General features: G+C 39.5%; 1 long non-coding RNA gene across 1 annotated transcript; it reads left to right on the forward strand.

Moving 5' to 3' along the window:
* The first annotated feature begins 6 nt into the window (after positions 1-6).
* On the forward strand, positions 7-13,062 carry LOC132656876 (uncharacterized). The gene is made up of 3 exons (XR_009594660.1): positions 7-835; positions 8,140-8,265; positions 12,225-13,062. It is a non-coding gene; the product is annotated as an uncharacterized LOC132656876 (long non-coding RNA).
* Positions 13,063-19,983: the final 6,921 nt, after the last annotated feature.

Here is a 19,983-nt window from a genome sequence, read left to right on the forward strand (position 1 = left end):
GCCGCGTCCAGCGGAGCTCAGCCCACCGCCTGGCAGTGTCCCCGAGCCGGCCAAGCCTCCGCCAGACGCCCCAGGAATGCACTCGCGCTAGGATTTGGGAGTTGCGCTTGATTGAGCCGGAGGCGGGCTGGAACTTGTTCTCATAGATGGGAAGGACGGCGAGAAGCTTTCGCGGTGCCACAGCCCCACTAGCTTTGGGTTGTCAGCGCCAGTTAGGCTGTTTTATGCTTTGCGAGCCCGTGACCTATTTGCGGTGGAACAAAAACTAAAAATCAATGGAAACTCCCTCCGTACTGATTCCTCTGCCTGTTCATCTGGGTGGCTGCTGAGACTGAGCCTATCAAGAGTGCTGAGGCAATACCAAGAGACACTTTCAGAAAACAGAACCAAATTTGCAGGTTCTCAACATGATGTTGGAGCCTATAACTTAGTCTGCAAATTCCGAACAGGGCTAAATATGCTCCGATTCGGAATGATTTTTTTGGGAGTAGTTAGGCTGGGGATTTCTGACTTAAAGATGAAGGAAGACTCTAACGAGCGGGTAAAACAAGGCCAATCTAGACAAAAGGAAGGCAAATGTATGAACACAGCAGCTAAGCTCAACAAGACAGCACTGTGGAAAAAAAAATCCCTTTCTTAGACTAGTGCACTTTAAAATTAATACTTTATCATGTAAAAAGTTCAAATTAAAGTGCCAAAAGAGCCATGAGCCACACGTAAACACACACACACACACACACACACACACAGAGCTAAGCAAATAGATGGGAGGAAAATATATGAATTCCAAGTCTAATTTAAACTGTGCTCATAACTGTTGGGGCAAGGAGGCCAGGTAACCTCTGCATGTCTTTTTTACTTTTTGTTCTCTCGGAAACATTCTAACTCTAATGCCCGGTGATTCTGCCTGCCCAGCTCCATTGAAACCTCTACCCGTTACGTGTGCCTTGGATGAATTTCATAGACTTGGAAAGGTCACTCTTGGGAGAGTCGTTGACAAAATTAGCCTCTTTTTATTTCCATGGAGGTTCTTCCTGCCACTTTAAAATCGCTTCATTTTCTTTAGCTTCCCCACATGTCCACACCATGATATTTAGGTAAGAGGTCAGGTGCCGGTGCCAGATGGGTGGATCAATCCATGGCGATTTATGAGCGGGATGGCTCCAAAGGCCAGGTGTTTGTTTTCTAATCTGTAAAGTGGGTTCATTCGAAGCAATGATATATAAGGTTTTGTGAGGTTCGATTGAGTTAAATATAGGTAAAAATGTTCAGCACAAAGTCATTGTTGACTGCTGTTCTGATCTAGAAGATTCTCAGCTTTTCTTGCTGCCTCAGCCAGTTCTCTTCAACAGTTCTCATTTCAGTGAGGGTTGAGAATATGTTTGCACCTGTGGTCTCCTTTTTTTTTTTTTTTTTTTGTAGTTATTAGCTCTCACACATATCTGCTGGGCACTCGAAGTGTGGCTTTTGTGAAATGGCGTATTTTTTTTAACGTGTTTCTAATCATCAGAATGTAAGTGGCTATGTGGAGATGGAGATATTGGCTACCATGGTGGATGGTGCTGATAGCCTGTCAATGTCACGCACCACCAGAAGAGACTATGGTTGAATCTAGTGGTTTTATCATTTCCCCTAGGAAGGATAAGAGCTTAGAGTCCACGGGAGAAACCTCTGTGCATAGGCAGTGTCCTGTAAACAAGACTCCAGAAGTTGTAAAGTGATGGGCGTGGTGGCGTGAGCTTCTCATCACAGCACTCAGGAAGGAGACTCTCTGTAAGGTCTTAGCTGGCGTGGTCTACTTATGGAGCTCCAGAATAGCCAGGGCTACATAGAGAGAACCTGTCTCAAACAACAACAACAACAAAATTGTAGAGTTATTCATTTATTCTTCATACCCTTATTTTGCCTGTCTTTCCTGAGTAGAATTTAACTCATTTAGAGCAGAGATCTTTCCATCCCACACTGCTAACACAGAACTTAACCCATACTTGGTATTCAGTCAGGACTGGTTGTCTGGTTGACAAAAAGATTCACCTGGGAAGAATCTTCAAAGTCTAGGACGGTGCGGAAGGTTAAAATGATCACATCCTCCTGTTTGGGTCTTTGAAGCACTCAGCAGTCGATACTGCATGAAATTAATTCCTTAAAAGCATCAGTAAGCGATAAGGCAAAAGAAAGTAGTTCAATACTGAAATTCAGCCTAAAGAGGGCAGGAGCATGGTTTGAGAAATGATGTGTGGAGATGCCGGGGGAAACAGGAGAGTGGGAGTCCAGGGGCTGGGGCCCAGCTAGCACCTGCAAGCAGGGCAGCTCCGGTGTGCAGGCAGGCTCCACACTGCCTTTGTATCAGCACTCTGCCTGGTGTCACTGACTGTCACAATTTCGTCTCCAGGAAAACAATAATGCAGTGTTTCAGAGGCTGCTGAGTGCAGGCTTACTAAATCTCTGAGATCTGGGCAAAAATATCTCTGCCTAGAGAGGATTCTGACTCATTTCTGGCAAACAGGAAAAAGTTATCACCCTTTTTTCCATTCACCTGCTTGAATTTTCACAATAGTGCTTATTTTACATATCTGCCCATGTATTTGAATGCTTATTTTATACACCTTTATGTGTATGTGCATGCCCAAATATGTGCAAGTATAAACACGTGCCAATAGAATGTATCCACCCCAAGGTGCATTTTCCCTATTACATTCAGCACTCTGCCCAGAATATAGAGCACAGCCTAGCACAGGGTCAATAAATATTTCCTGGATATTGAATAGAGGAATATGAGTCAGTGGATTTGAAAACTGAGCCAAGTCCAGTATAGCACCCTGTGCAGTTGTAGACAATATGGAGGCTTTTCTAACCATTGAATAAAAATTAAGTGTAAATAGATTTGAACCCAAAGTGTATCTGAATGTGACCTTTCAGGTTTGGAATAACGCAGGTGTTTGAGGAACCAACATGAAATGCAGCTCACTTTTGAAAAATAAAAAAAATAAAAAGCATTGCTTCAATCCATATACAAGGGCTTCCCATTTCTTGGCTGGCTCCGGTAAGTGGAGAATTAACTGTGGGATAATAAATCCCAGTGACAGGTGCTAATGGGAATTAAGCATGCAAATCCCCTGCATATCCCTCCAGAAATCTACACCAAGAAAAGTATGCTATTTAGCATGTGGGCTGCTTAGAAATAATAGTATTTACTCTAAACCACTATGGAAAAAGTTTCCAGTGCAAGGGTTAAATAAAATGAAGTGAGCATATATTTTCATTACAGAAATATTTTCTCTCATTTTTATCTCTGCCCTGTGTTTGATTCTTCATATTTTTGTATTTTAATGGATATCTAAAAATAATTCTACATAGTGGTGATATTATTAGTTGGCTACATAGAAGAAGGATTTTACAGTAGGATGACAATAAGGAGACCTTTTCCTGACTAGGAGTGGGGGATGGGTGTGTAGACCACAGATAACATGATTGATAGAACTCAAGGAAGGAAGCCCTGATGGTCCAGAATTAGCTGATTCAATCCCTCCTCTCTTCCTCAGCTCAGAGAGACTGAGTCTATCATAATCCTGTAGATGCTAAGTCTTTGTGCTTTTTGTTAATTATGTTAAACAAGACTCTTCACAAGGGAAAGCAATCTGAATTTAGTGTCTTTAAAAGAAGAATGATAACTTATCCCTAACTTAAGAGCCACAGAGGGCAAATGTCTGTGTTCCTAATAGCTAACATGTATGAACTGATTGTTGTGTGCAAGCGATGATTTTAAGCTCTTGTGTACTACCTCACTTAATTCACACACTGCATGTTGATGAAAGTACCACTGTTGTCTTTCTCCAGTAATACTGCTGTAACAGAATACTAAAATAGTAATACATGAAAAACACAATGAATCTGTTGTGAAAGCAGAGTTAGAAAATCTAAGATGGAGATACTGGCAACCGAGTTCGTTTGCTGAGTCATCTAATGAATGAGGAAAGACAATGAGATGGTTTGAGAGAGCAGGAGCAGATAGGCCTCTCATCCCTTTTTAAGAAACCCATTTACACACACACACACACACACACATACACACACACAAACTTACCTTCATGATAACTTAATACATTGATAAGAACAGTGTACCATGACTCAGTTATCTCCTGGAAGGCACCCAAAACTACTGTAGTAGAGAGGGATCAAGTATCCAACACATGAACTTTGGGGGTCACATGGAAATCTAAGATTTATTATTTTTATGCTGAAGGGAGCAGAGTGGCTAAGCAACACAGTTGACATTTCTTAGTGCCAGTCAGATTGCATCGATCATATTCTAGAATCAAGAACTTACACACCATTAACAGAATTGCTTCTTATCCCAATACTCTAGAACTTGATGAAGTTCACTTGTATTTTGACTTCCTAAAGAGACTTGTGGTTGTATGCAAGCTTTGGAAGCCCCCAATTTATAGTGTTTTTACCATTATCAATATCAGCAAAATGACTAACCCTTTTCTCACCTGGCCAACAGAATCCAGGAAGGATGCCCTTGACCAGCGTTAGGCCATGTGCTTCTGACCAAGGCAATCATTATGACCATAGGAATAAGTTATATTGAACTGTGTGGCTTGTGTCAAGTGCTCATTTTGCTAGCAGGAAACATGAGCTAAAACTGGGGAGAAGGGATTCCCCAAAGGAATAGCAATATAGAAAAGAAAGATTAATACAAATTAACTGCCAACATAATGGAAGGGAGTACTTCTGTTTTGTATGGTGTGTAGCATAACTGGTCATCAGGCAGAATTTTGTTCCATAGCTCAACACTGTAGCAAAAGAAGCATTTCTTAAGAAGAGAAGAATACTGGTCCACCTTAGATTGCTTTGACCGACTGGAAGAATTGAGTACAAATTCAATTCAATTTAGAATACTATCACATTACCCTTATTATATTGAATCTCCAGTCTAGGACCCTGAAGAAGAATACTGTGGGTAATAGTCACTGTGCACTAAATGATGATAAATCAATACACAATATAGAGGAAAAAAAGTAAAGGAATTCTAAATAAAGAAAGCATGTGGGGATATAAGGTTTCAGGAAAAGTCAATGAAGGAATAATAGAAAGAAGACAACTAGAAGTGAGACAGAGGCACTTGTATTGGCAACGCGCATGGCTTCAACAATGAGACTATTTATCCGTAACAGCAAGAAGTCGGGGAGTGGGCAGTACAAGGAGGCTCTGGGAACTCAGTTGTGTTTTTCTAAATGACTTGGCTCTTGATTCCCGTAATATGCGGCCTTTGTTCTCACATATGCTGATGGCTTTTACTGCTCTAGGCATCATGTCTGTCTTCCCTGCTGGAAGAAGGAGCAGGTCTCCATAGTACAGCAACCTTAGGTCCATTCTAAACAGTCTTTATGGAAAACCATAGCCAAAACAGCTTCACTGTCTCACACTGACAGTTTTACCAGTGATCCCCCTTGAAGTAGTATGGAGGAGGAATAATGTTGTGAATGCTGGATAGAACAGCTGTGTTGGCAATGGAATGGAGGCACCAACAAAAGGCACTGAGGGAAAGACATTTGGGACGCCAAGAGGTATTTGAAGATCCGGAGGCAGATAGGAAGTAGCTTGAGTATTGGCTGAGTAAAAAGGATGGGTGTTGTTTTTTCTATTTAATGAAAACAGAAGGATAGCCTAATTATGTCTAGTAGGGTGTAGAATTGCAGATTCGGGGAACCTGCAGCATTGGGGTGGAGTGGCATGAAGTACAGTCAGATTGTAGAGGTACTGTTCATAAAATAAATGAAGAAAACAGACGGAGCAATGACAGAGAGCATAGGAAGGAAGAACAGCAGGAGTGACAGTGTGCAAAGTAAGGAATTAAAAGGCAAAGAAGGGAGTTCACTTCAGATGGCCCCAGGGCTAAAAGTACTTGCTGCTCTTACAGAAGGTTGGGTTTGGTTCCCAGCACCCATATCAGGTGGCTCACAACATTTTATAATCTCTGCTCCATGGACTCCAACACATACAGACTTGCAAAAACATACCCATGTACACATAACTGAAAATAAATATTAAAATTTACAAAAAAAAAGGAAAAAATAAAAATAAACGAAGCAATACACAAAAGTTGGTATGATTTCTACAAAGGAGCATTATGTTGTAACTGGCATATTAAAAAAATCAATAGTTCAACAAAAATATGACAAAAATAGAATATGTAACTTAAAAGAATATTTATGGGCAATGGTGCCATTTCTTATTTTGCAGACTAAAGAAATAAGACATTGAATGGAATGGTGAGAAGGACCGTGGATTGGTAAAAGCAGATTTCAGTCTCATTTTATCTATGATAACTATTTTGCTTATTTTTTCGGAAATCTCTACGACTTCCAAACTTAGTTCTGTGTCACAGGAAACTAACCATTTATAAATATGCAAAATTGCGGTGACGATTAAAGGTAGAGCATTTTTCTGTAATGTGTATGAGATATAGTATGATATGCCTGCGTTATCTATTTTGCGACACTTGATTAGCCATCTGAAGAGCAGCGATTGTAGCTGTCTGTGCAAGCGTGATGCCACTGTGGAGTAAACGTTTGACTATTAGATGCTTTCTCTTCTTTGTGTTGCGTGATAATTACTAAACAGGTGATATTCCTGCTTACAGATCTGTGGGACCTTCTCCAGCCTCACCACCTTACAGCTGCACATAACTGCAAGTTCCAACTGATCTTTTAATAATTCCGGAGTGATTTGTGTGCCTTTGTTTGGCTGCCTTGCCTCCCACAACTAACCCTCATATTAGTATCCTAAATCCACGTCAAATAATTTCACCTGCTTTCCGAGAGAGTCTACTATGAGGGGCTCCAGAGCAATCAGTTGCATTTCTCAGTCTTTATTCTTTCCCTTATGAAACAGCAACCCCTCCCTCCCCGCCCCGCCACCTGTGCCGGTTAGGTTTTTGTCGACTTGACGTAAACTAGAGTTGCCTCCAGTTGAGGTCTTGCCTTTATCAGATTGGCCAATGGGTGTGTTTGCGGGTCATTTTCTTGCAAATCACCTCACTCTTCGGTCTATCTTTCACGATGTGTACATTAGAAAGCTGCCAAAGGTTTTGTAAAATGAGGTAGTGTCATAACGACATTTCATAAATGTGCACCAAATGTATCAAAGCCTTAGGAAAATCAAAGAAAATGCACCAGAAATCTGCTCTAATAATCCAGATGAGAAACAGCGATAGTGCGCATGTCAGAAGTAATAAACAGAAAATGAGCGAAGGGAACATGTTCAAGATGTCCAAATGGGATAGAGGCTGCTACACCAGAATATAGGATGAAAAACATTGTATTATTAAATATTCATAATGTAATTAAGAATAAGCTAGGTAACCCTGCAAAGCTACTTGCAGCAATAAATTACTCTCAACTTAATTAAAGCCATTAAAGAATTAAAAATAAGATTTAAGGGGTGAAAGGGACACATAGATTTTTAGGATTACTGGCATTCATTGGACTGAAGCGCTGCTTTCAAGTAATATGGTAATGGCTCCCCAGCACGCACAGCCATATTATTTGCTTTTCAGAGCCCTTAACTGTACCTGACACCAAAAAGGGAACCAATAAATATTTTTAAAATAAACAAAACAGTAATTCCTGAGAAACATTCATAAGATGAAACCTATGCCAATTATATGTGTTTGGTGTCCCGAACTTTATTTTTCCTGAATTTATTTGCAAATTCATTGTTAGAAACATGCTCTGCTTTAGCTTACAAAAATATGCCATAAATTACAGCTTAAAATTCAGAACAGACAACCCTGTTAATCACAAGTCATTATATGGGAAACAATGGCATTACAGTGCATATAACCCAATCAAAACACAATGTGATTAAATCAGACAAAAGGGAAAGTACTTGACCTTTGTGCTTATGACATAAATGAAGAATGAAACACATTGTATGGGAACTGCCAAGTTCATTTCATCATATCACTAACAACTGTCAGCATGAAATACTCTCTATTTTCTTTCTCTGTGTATATACCTTTGTGTGTGTGCGTACACAAGTGTGTGCAGGCACATTTGTCCAGCAGGATTTTGGGGGTCAGGGGACAACCTCTCTCTCAGTCCTTAGATACTTCCTTTTTGTTTTAAATAGGATCTCCTGGTTGGCCCAGATCTTCACTATGTACATCAAACTGCTGGCTGCTGGCTCCCAGAGTCCTCTTGTCTCCACCTCATATCCTGCAGCACCTGGGATGCTACCATGCTTGCTTGGGTTCCGGTGAGTTGAACTGAGGACCTCATGATTCAAGCACTTTGTTTACTGAGTCATCAACCCATCCCCCATTCTGTTACTTCTTTTTTGTAATCTATTTATTTTTTTATTAATTGCAGTTTATTCATTTTGTATCCCAGCTTTAGCCCCCTCCCTCATTCCCTTTCAATCCCACCTTCCTTCCCTCATCTCCTCCCATGCCTCTCTCCCAGTCCACTGATAGGGGAGGTCCTCCTCCCTTCCATCTGATCCTAGTCTGTCAGGTCTCATCAGGAGTGGCTGCATTGTCTTCCTCTGTGGCCTGGTAAGTCTGCTCCCCTTCAAGGGTAGGTGATCAAAGAGCCAGCCACTGAGTTCATGTCAGAGACAGTCCCTGTTCCCATTACTAGGGAAACCACTTGGACACTGAGCTGCCACAGGCTACATCTGTGCAGGAGTTCTAGGTCATCTCTATGAATGGTCCTCATCAGTCTCAGAAAAGACCCCTGTGTCCAGGTATTTTTTCTCTCCTGTGGAACTCTTGTCCCCTCAAGATCTTTCTATCTATCCTTTCTTTCATAAGATTCCCTGCACTCTGCCCAAAGTTTGGCTAAAAGTCACAGCCTCTGCTTTGATACCCTGCTGGGTAGAATCTTTCAGAGACCCTCTATGGTAGGTACCCTGTCCATCCTGTTTGCCTTTCTGAATGAGGGTTGAGCATCTTACCCAGGGTCCTTCTTCTTTCTTAAGTTCTTTAGGTGTACAGATTTTAGTATGATTATCCTATATTATATGTCTAATATCAGCTTAAAAGTGAATATATACCATGTGTGTCTTTCTGTTTCTGGGATACCTCACTCAGGATGATCTTTTCTAGTTCCCACTATTTGCCTGTAAATTTCAAGATTTCCATGTTTTTAATAGCTGAGTAGTATTCCATTGTGTAAATGTACCACAATTTCTATATCCATTCTTCAACTGAGGGACATCTGGGTTGTTTTCAGCTTCTTGCTATTACAAATATAGCAAGAACATGGTTGAGCAAATGTCCTTGTTGTATACTTGATTCTGTTACTTTTTAATTAGTTCTGATTAGAAATAAAAAGACTTTTTTTTTAAGATGGGTTTCTCACTAGTGCTATAATCCACATGAGGATGTGTTTTGTCTTTGGTAGATTGGCAGTCTTAACTAAAAGGAATGATGAATGTAAAAAAGAACAGGGTCAGATGAATGGGGAGGAGGTCCCCCCCATCAGTGGACTTGGAAAGGGGCAGGGTGGAGAGGAGGGAGGGAGGGTGGGATTGGGAGGGAATGAGGGAGTGGGATACAGCTGGGATACAGAGTTAATAAAATGTAACTAATAAGAAAAAAATAAAAAAATGAAAATGAATTCATATGATTGAGGAAAGCAAGTGAAACACACAGAGATAGAAGTGAAGCAATTCAAATGGGAATGTCCCAAAGTTTGTTTAAAGAGACCTCTGACTGTTTCTCCAAACAAGGACCATGTATGGATGCAACCTAGAACCTCTGCTCAGATGTAGCCCATGGTAGCTCAGTGTCCAAGTGGGTACCCTAATAAGGGGAACAGGGACTGTTTCTGACATGAACTCAATGGCAGGCTCTTTGACCTCCCCCGTCACCTGAGGGAGGAGCAGCCCTGCTAGGCCACAGAGGAGGACTTTGCAGCCAGTGCTGAAGACACTTGATAAGCTAGGGTCAGATGGAAGGGGAGGAGGACCTCCCCTATCAGTGGACTTGGAAAGCGGCAGGGAGGAGATGAGGGTGGAAGAGTGGGATTGGGAGGGAAAGAGGGAGCGGGATACAGCAGGAATACAAAGTTAACAAACTGTAACTAATATTAAAAAATAAAAATTAAAAAAAGAGAGCCCTCTGTAAGATAAAACAATCAAACCCAAAGTTAAAAAAAATGATGTCAAGTGATGAGGAAGCCCTGGTCCTGACAATTACCAACAAGTCCCACAAAATGGCCTCAGGGGCTCAAGGACAACCTGGTATTGCTGGCCAACATACAATACAGCTTATTAGAAGGCAACAAGTCAGACACCTTCAAGGATGTGTCCCAGTGTTCTGCATCCACATTTGTGTGGGTTGACACTATGGACTAGGAAGTTCTGAAGGAGATTTTTACTGTGATAAAGCAACATTTGAGTCATGGGCAGTGTCTGACTGGCTGCTTACCTCTTGAGAGAACCAGAGAATAGTTACCTAATGAATATATTAATCAGTAAATTATTTAGCAAATGTAAATGGATTTTAATGTAATCAATATTATTTTCTGTTGCCCTTTGCTCTTTCAGTTTTATTTAGGCCATGGAAGAATCTCTTGATCATGGTTATTCTGAAAGACAAATTTTACCTTGCGCCTTTGTCATCAATGAGGACAAAGGGAGAAATTTACCATTTGTTAACTTGTTTGTCTGCTGGCACATGGCTTTTGTGAAAACTCTGAGGCAACCATTTATAATTAATAGTCTACAGTCCCCTTTTGACCGTTTGATCCAAAGACTACAAATAACACTGATTACAAGCAAGGTTTAATATGAAGATAATCTATTTGAATAATTGAAGAAGCTTAATTGTTCCATGAATCAGTAAAATGAGTTATTGAAGAGGTTACAGAAGGGAGAGTGCATGTATTGAAACATCTCCTCTCCCTCCGTGTTTTTGCTGAAGCTAAGTCTTTCTCAGGACTCAAACTATCTTTGAGTAATGGTTTCTTGTGATGAAGAAAGGTCCACATCTGATTGCTTTTACTCAAGATCCTTGGTTTATCTAAAATTTGTTTCTTCGTGCCGATTCCTCAGAACCCACCTAAACCCACCATTTTCTTAAGCCTCAAATGCACACGTTCTTTGAGGTCTATGTGCTTTGTGGTACCTTTCTACAGATATGTACTTTCCGTCCAGTTGTTTATATTGCACAAATGGTTCAAATTGTGGTCTCAGACACCTCAGCCTCTTTTGACAACAGTTAAAAAATTTAATATACTGAATAATTTTGTTTTACAATTGGAAACAATATTGTTGGTATAATGCTCTTTTGAAATGTATACACCTTAACCCTTGTTCATTCAAATGCTGATTTCTCTCCCCCTACTCTCTGGTTTCAATCCGGACATTGCATTGTGATACCTTTTCTAAGCATCACCTGTCTCAACTTTGTGTGAACATGACAAAATATATTCGACAACCAGCCACAATGTTGAGCAACAGAGAGGAAGGAGTAGGCAGGAGAGGAGAGGAGCCAGAGGACAGGAAAGAGTGGGAGAGAATGGCAGGAGAGAGCCGGGAGAACAGAGGTAGGAGAGAGATCTTGGAACCATGAGCAGAGATGGGCTGGACCTAATATATCAATAAAAGCAAGTATAATGTGGGAAATCTAAATGTTAGGAAACTCTGAGGGTTTGGAGGTTTAGGATGGAGTAAATATTGCCCAGCATTGTGTTCTAGGTTAATTAAATAAATCCCAGTGTCTGTGTGGTGATTTGGGTATACAGCTGTTTAGGATTAACAACAGTGTTAATAAAAGAACATCAATAGTAAATATTAATAGTCACCTACAACACAATATAAACATATATACAAATATTTAGTTAGTATTACTGTATAAAGGCAGATATGTTCTAATTATTATTAAATCAGGCATTATGAGAACGAGAATGAAATTAGGCAATTAACTTTTCATATCCATACATGTGCTTGTGGTTTAGATTAGTATGTCGACTATATGCAAAAATGCTTTAATAAAGTAAGGAATTTCACTTAGTTAAAATTAGCGTATAAGACAAAAGTCAAGTAACAGCAATGTGTGTGTATGTAGTAACATTCAGTCACTATTTAAAATATAGCTAAGATATATTATTTAATAAACTCTGAAAAAATTGACCCCTTCAGACAGACTCAATGTCCCGTTGTTTTTAAAATGCACTAAAAGGTCCCGTCTTTTGTCTTTACATGAACAGAACAGTCTTTCCTCTCATCTTGAAACAGTCATCACTCTAAGGAAGGAAAAGACAAGAAAATGATGTACATTCTGCTTAGGGCAGAAATGCACATGATGAGCCTCCTCTCCCTGGATAGAGAGAAGATGCTTCTTAAACTGGCGCTGTGGCCCTTGACTTTCCTGACTCAGAGGAACACCTCCCTAGCCACATCTAAGGGCCTGCAAGCAATCTTCCTTCATCAAGGCAGGTGCTTAGGGAGGAGGAGGGAATCAAAACCCCCGTTACAGTAAGGGAACTGCTGCTGTAAGTGAACAAGAAGAGCAAGCAGCGTTCCTTGCCACATGTTGACGTGCCTCAGTAGGAGAAAACAGAAAAAAGAAAAAGGAAGATTGGAATTGGCTTTTCTGCGTTCTGACTCTCCAAAAGTAGTTTCGGATTAGAGAGGAACACCACGTGCTTTGAACTCAGTGTGACACAACTGTGGACGTCACTGTGACTGCCGTTATACTCTCAGTGGCAGAGGCCAATGGTGTGAGTGAGAATCTTAACAGTAAGGTCAAAACTATGGAAGAGGAGGACGAGACCTGGAGTACTTGTATGATCTCTTTGTTCCCAAGTCTTCCCCAGAATAATCCCTGAAATAGACATACCTGGCTTCTAACTGCTATTCTGCCTCTGACTGATGTCGTAACCTGTTAAAACTTCAGTCTTCTTTACTCAGTAGCATCTCCTATAAAGTTCTTATTTTGATCAAAGTGATTACCACAAAATATGAGCATATTTTATTCTTGAGATAAAATATAAATGAATAAATATTAGCTTTTAAAATGCCATTGTACTTCAACAAATAAATATTAACAAAAGACAATTTAAAATTTTTTTTGTAAGTGTAATATTTGTGATATAAGATAAATTTATTTCCTTAATAATTTGAAGTATTGTATCTGCTCATAGAAATATTTTAAGGGAGAGTGCTCTATAATAGCTTAGTGAAAGACTCAACATATTCCACAGTCAAAAAGTTGGCAAAAAGCATGCAAGAGTGAAATGATTCAATTATGTGATGATAACATATGATGTGAGCAGCGTGTGTACTTATGTTTGTACCTTATGTTCACAACTTCATGCTAACACTTTCAGCAAAGGAAGCCTCCAAGGTCGGTTGTGTAGAAAACAGAACAATATCTCTAAATCCTCACCATCTTTCTTAAAGGGAAAAACAGCAAAGAGAATGAGACATCTGTTCCCAGGAATTCAAGGGATGGAGACTGTGCATTTTGCAGGAATATGTAACGGAGTTGGTATAACCCAGCATGAGTTCCCAGTAACCATAGCCTCTTAATTCTACAAAGGTTCAGTGTAGTCAAAGTCTCCCAGAAGCAAGCCAAGTGTACTGAAGTTTTGGGACTTATGCGAGTACTCAAAATATCAATTTTTATCTCATTAATACAAGGGGATAACCAATTGAAAGCATCGCTCAGAAGATATTACAGCCTCAGCCATTTTTGACTGGTCAGCGTTCACTGGGAAGATTATGTCATTGATGTGTGTTTCACCCCCATCCTCGACATGTATGTGAAAGGCTCACGTGCGGAATCCTGCCCTTTTGGAGATAAAAATGTCTATTTTTAGTGAGCAGATGGTATCCTAAAGTTTAGAAACACATCTCAGGTGGAATCTTTGAGGGAGGAAGGAGGTCTTGGCCTAGAAGAGGTCTAGTGTCAGTGGGAAACGGCTCCTGGGTGAGGCTGATAGCCTCTCCCCTCCACTGAGCAGCCCTGATTTATGGCTTAAAATACATAACTGCCATGGATGTGCTGATCTGAGCTACAGAGTGAAAGATGAACTCTTTCCTGGCAGACGCCTGTCTGATTACATTCCTGTGCATTTTCTGTCGTGGTTTTTAAGTCGGAAAATCCCAACATTATCTTAATTGACTCATAATTTTAAACTTTTTGATTTGTTCAAATACCACATCACTTTTATTTATATGGTGTCACCAAAGGGCAGAACCCCACACAGTCATGCAAAACCTTTCGGTGTGGCTTCCAAATGCATGTATATGTTATAATACATATAATCCCACATGTGTCTTATCATTTCACCTATGCACTTTATTAGTGGGAACACTGCTCTTAGGTTTCAAATGCAGAATCATAAAAATCATTAAATCCAAAACTTCCTTTAAAAAATACTTCAAATATGTCACAAAGAACAAAACACAGTTTTACACATATATATTCAGGTGGTGGTTCTTTACCATACTAAATTCAATATCAAATTTTAATCCAAGAAAGGTCTGTTTGCAGATGTATGCATATTTATATCTATATACGTTGCGAGGAGTTGTCAAATTTCTAAAAGATGCCAGGGAGAAGTGGCATAAAGTTCCTTAGATTTTTGGAGAGGGTAAATAACATTTACTACCACAAAAGGAGGTGAGTTCATGGAAGCTCTGTTGTGTCCTGTCTTTGGGAGGACAGGATAAGTATTTCATCTTTGCTGGTTTGGGCGGTATTTTAATCAGGTGTATTTTGGATATTTAAAGAAAAGTTGTCAGATCTGGAGAAACCATGTACACTCCAGGAAATATGCATTTACAACCCGCTTTGAAGTAGTCTTTGTGAGTCCTTTCAGATCATTGTTTCCTGGAAGAAAATGTAAAGTCAGCAGAGAATTAAGCAGATTAGAAACAACCCCAAGGGTCTGGAGGGATGGCTCAGTGGTTAAGAGTGCTGGCTGCTCATCTGGAGGACCTGGGTTCAATTCCCAGCATGGAAATTCAGAAAGAACTGCCTGTAACTCCAAGATCTGACACCCTCACACATATGTGCAGGCAAAACACCATGCACATAAAATAGAAATAAATAAATTTAAAAAAAGAAGAAGAAACAAACTAGAATTCATACAGTCTTAGGGACAGAAACTGTCTTTTCCTCCCAAGAATGAGTCTGACTAGCTAGACCAAAAGCTCCTTGGATAGTAGCTGACTAGAATGATTTAGTGTTTTTCTTGTGAGACAACCAGTTCCACACCCCAGGGCTGATAATGGGGTGTATGAATATTTAGTGTGTGTTTGTGTGTGTGTGTGTGTGTGTGTGTTTGTGTGAACACTGACACACACAGAGGAAAGAGAGAGGATAGGAGAGAAGGAGAGAGGACAGGGAGAGAAAGAAGGAGAGAAAGAAGAGAAAAGAGAGGATTGTTACAATTTAGCTAAATACTCTTCTGTCATTAGTTTTACAGAATTCTCAGGCAATTCTGAAGTAGGTCACTCACATGCACACACACATACTTTCTCTCTCTCTCTCTCTCTCTCTCTCTCTCTCACACACACACACACACACACACACACACACACACTCCAATGTACATAATACAAAGTTGGATTGTGCACATCTGGCTCTATGTCTATGCAAACAACTACAGGTGGAAAACATTTGGCGAAAAATGGTTCCCCATCCTGTTCTCTTTCATCACCCCCTAAACAATAGCACAGCAGCTATTTACAGCCTTTATGTATTCCTGGTCATTGCAAGCCATCTAGAGATGAAGGAGTATGTATGAGTGGGCACAGATAGCTTGTATTACATGTGCCCATTAAGTAATTGGACATAATGGAGCTGAGCATTAGTGAAATTTTGTGTACATAAGGGTGGGTGTGTTCCTGGAACCAATATGCCACTTTTTCTTACTTGTCTTGTGACCGATTAGACTTGTTTGAAGAATCGCTATGTAAATGCATGTAAGGTAGCCTCACACAGTGCATGAAATATACTAATAGAAAATTAAACAGGACTTTGTTCCCAAGTCTAACACTTTCTGTTTTATGTCACATTTTTCTGAACTTTCCTTTAAGTTTATGGTTTTTTTTTTTTTCAGAAAATTATTCTTTTTGTATCAATATACTTTTTCTCTACACATTCACTTATTCAGGCTCCAGTAGCTGAAGAAAGTTTTCTCCAAATCTGTTACCGACCCCTTGAACGATAGAGAACATTTTCCTGCCTGCCTTGGTTTTCTGAATTTCTCAGTGAATGGCCAAACACGGCCTGTCTTAATGAGTTCTCTGCATCCCTGAATGCCGGAGAAACCCAGAGCGATAGAAACTCTCCTCCCACGGGTGGTGTGAGCCGTTCAGTTCTCCAAAGACCCTGACATTTTCTGCAGAATTATCGCTGCTGCTTTTTCCTTTTCTGGACCTCAACAGAGATACACTGACTGGGGGACAGCCAGTGGATATGTATGAGATACACAAAGGAATAAGTGATGGAGTGACCACACAAATCCTTGCTTCCCTCTCTGCAAATGCCAAAGATCAAGCGTTTCTGTGCCAGTATTAGTCTCTTACGTTGTGTGGCATGCTTGTTAGGTTGTTAGTGTAGGACTTTGAAGCAGTCCTACTCTCTGCCAGTGACTTAAATTCTGCCCTCTTCTGGCTATGTTTTCATCTTCCTAGAAGAAACACCAAGGTACCTAGGTTTAGTCAGCCTTCCTAAAGGATTCCCTCACTGGAAAGCAGAGCAATGTTCTGGTGAACCATCTTAACACTAGCCTTGCTCCTTCTACTCCATGCTTTCAGCTCACACATGCAGCCCAAGACTTCCTTTGCTCGATTTCCCTTATGATCCTTTCCAGATCATCTTCAGGTTTGAGATTTTGACTTAATTGTGCACAGTAGCTCTTTTCTCTTGAAACAAGTAAGGCTTTGCAATACCCCAAGAGATAAAACATACAAGCCAAAGGAAAATAGACATGATTTAAAATATAAGACTCTATTCATTTAGAGAAACACCGATTTTTAGACATCCTGTTCGACTGTAGGCTCTTCTGGGTCCCTAATAGTTTCATTTGACGCACTTTTTGCTCTGATCATATATGGAGAAGAAATTTAAATAGAGAAGATGTTATGACAATTTCTGATCGTCTACCTGCATGCTGATGTCCCACTGCAGAACTCTGTCTTCAATAGCCAATGGATGGCCAGACTATGGATTACAGGAATTTATGATCCCCTCTATCTTCTGTGACTTGTCTATGAGTTAGCATAGCCCTTGGCTAATTCCAGATTTACCACTTAAAATATCTTTTACTTCAACATAGACAAACTTGTTAATGCTTACGTATTACTGGTCTTCCCCTTAGACTGCAGTCTTGCTAAGTCAGCCAGGTATTTCCTATGAAACAATTTCTGAAAAATCTAAGAGAAAGCAATCACTCCTTTTTATTGTACATTTGTTTGTATTCCGTGCACTCCATGTCATGATTCAAAGAATAACTTCCATGGCCTTGAGTTTGGCATCCTTTGGTGTTTGAAGAGATTTCATCTGAGCTGGGATCTCCCAAAAATCTAAGAGCTGGCTTTGAATAACAGTTTATATCTCAGGGAATTCATCATAAATTGAAGATGTTGTAAGTAAAAAAAAAAAAAAACACACACACACACTTTCTATGCCTTACCATCTGAACAACACAGCCTCGCCTAGTATACCTTTAATGTTCTCAGAGCTCTGGTGTTCATCTTCTGAACAAAATTGCCTAACATAAACCCCAAGTCCTGACTATCTCATGTGGGTTATTAACTACTCTGCTGAAAATGAAAACCACAAAGGTTGTTTGTTTAGTGCATAGTTTCTATTGCATACACATTATTTTTATTTCCTCATAAAGTTTTAGAATAGTTAGTTAAACCAGGGTACTGTCTATATATCAACATCTATTTTATTGAGGAATGTAATGTTATAGTGTCATGGCCTCCAGTTCATCACATCTTCATAGTTCTTGTTTTTTACATGTGGATAGTGTTAATTATTGTCTTTCATTTCTTACACATTTTTACTGTTACAATTCCCTTTCCTGTGTAGGTTTCTTTCTTTTACTAGAAAGGATTCCCATACCAGATGAGTAAGTAATGTTAGGCAGCATATTGACTTTCAATATTCTTCTTATTTGTATGAATTCCCCAGATAAATCCTGAGGTAGAAGACTGCTAATATTTGTTCATATAGCTCAAAGATGAAAATGAGGTAAGAAGGAATTGGAGAAGAAATGCTTTACTCCTCCATAACAGAGTGAGGCAGGGGAGTTCGTAGAGTAGCTCAAGTCATTTGAATGAATTACTGTCCTATCAAGGTGCTTCCGTTTCTCATGTTCTTTGCATTCTCTGTGCTGAGTTCTTGGGCCTGAATCATTAAAAAGGTCTTCCTTGATCAAGCGGGTTCTACCCTTATGCTGACTTTCCATCACATTTCTTTGATTTTTCTTTTTATTGTAATTATGCTTATGGCGTGCCTCAGTCTTTTCTCTACTGACTTCTCACTGCCTCCCATTAAAATTGACATACAATAGTAGTCATTTTGAGTGACTAAATGAGCAGTACTTAAAGAAGTCTGAGTGGAAATTTAATTCATACTTAGTACACCTGTCTTAAAATATTAATATAAAAACAATTTTGTTTTTCCACTTTACAAAATTATTGTGTTTAAATAAATATTTACTTTGTAAAAACAATTATAAAATATCTAATGCAGAGAAGATTTGAGGATGTAGTTTGAGACTCAGTAACTATTCTAATTATTATGACTAGAAAATCATATCAATATTTTCATGGCAAAGATAGTTTTAGAACAAATAATTCTTTAAGGGAAACTGAGTGTTTCCACAGTAACTGCCTCAATGGAATACATATCTTAGAACACATATCAGTGATTTCTATGCTCATGTCATGGCAGCACTACAATGTATCCAATAACCATCTGTACTGAAGGGTTTGGGAGAAGGGTCACTAGTTAAGAGCCTTCCTGCCCTTCCAGAGAACCTGGGTTTGATTCCCCGCATCCACTTGGTAGCTCCCAGCTGTTTGTTATTCCCATTCTCGCTCATCTGGTGTCCTCCTCTGACCTCCTGGATGTGAATTATGCGCATGGCGCACACACAAACATGCAGGCAAACACCCATAAAACTAAATCTTAAAAAAAAAAAACCTTCAGTGTTAAAAAAATCATCTAACTGTAGTATCTGCCTCACTAGGTAACACTCAATTTCTAAAACGCCTTATTCAAACATACATATTATTGGTTTAGTTCATGAAAGGCAAATGTTCTAATCTTATAATTATTATAGATGCAGAACCTTCTGCTTCATTTGATAAAATTAGATAAAACTATTTCTTTTCACGTTTTTTTTCTGTAACTTTTTCCCATAATGCGGAAGGTAGGGTATTTACTTATTTTGAAATAGCAAGCCAGATGATAAAACATCTAGATGCCTAATATCAGTGTCCACGTGAAGACAAAAGAGATCTTAGGAGTGAAGAAAACATATGCCATATAGCCTTGTACTATCTGGTGAATCAATGTAAGTGTTAGAGATGACACAAAGCTGAAAAGGGGCAAAGTCGGAGTACTTTCTCCAAAGGAAAATGGGAACTGTGCATATTTTCAGCAAGAAATCTCATATCAACACGTGCAAACATTCTCAGGTAATTTGCAAGCTTTAATAGACATTAATGTTCACTGTTCACAACCATTGAATCAGTCAGCAAACTCCCTATCAAAGTTTTACCTTTTGTTTTTGGACAGTTATTACCTAGACCATCTCAATGAAATATGACTGATAAAGGGTTGGTTTTCCCTAAGGTTAACTGTGGAGAAGATATTGAAACGTGAGCCTATGTAACTAAACAGAACAACTGGATCAGGATATGACTGAAACAAATTCAATACATCAACGACTTTGAATCTTCAGTAATTGCAGAAATAGACCTGAACAACTAAAA

The sequence above is a fragment of the Meriones unguiculatus genome, chromosome 10 (assembly GCF_030254825.1).
Source record: "Meriones unguiculatus strain TT.TT164.6M chromosome 10, Bangor_MerUng_6.1, whole genome shotgun sequence".
Taxonomy (NCBI): Eukaryota; Metazoa; Chordata; class Mammalia; order Rodentia; family Muridae; genus Meriones; species Meriones unguiculatus.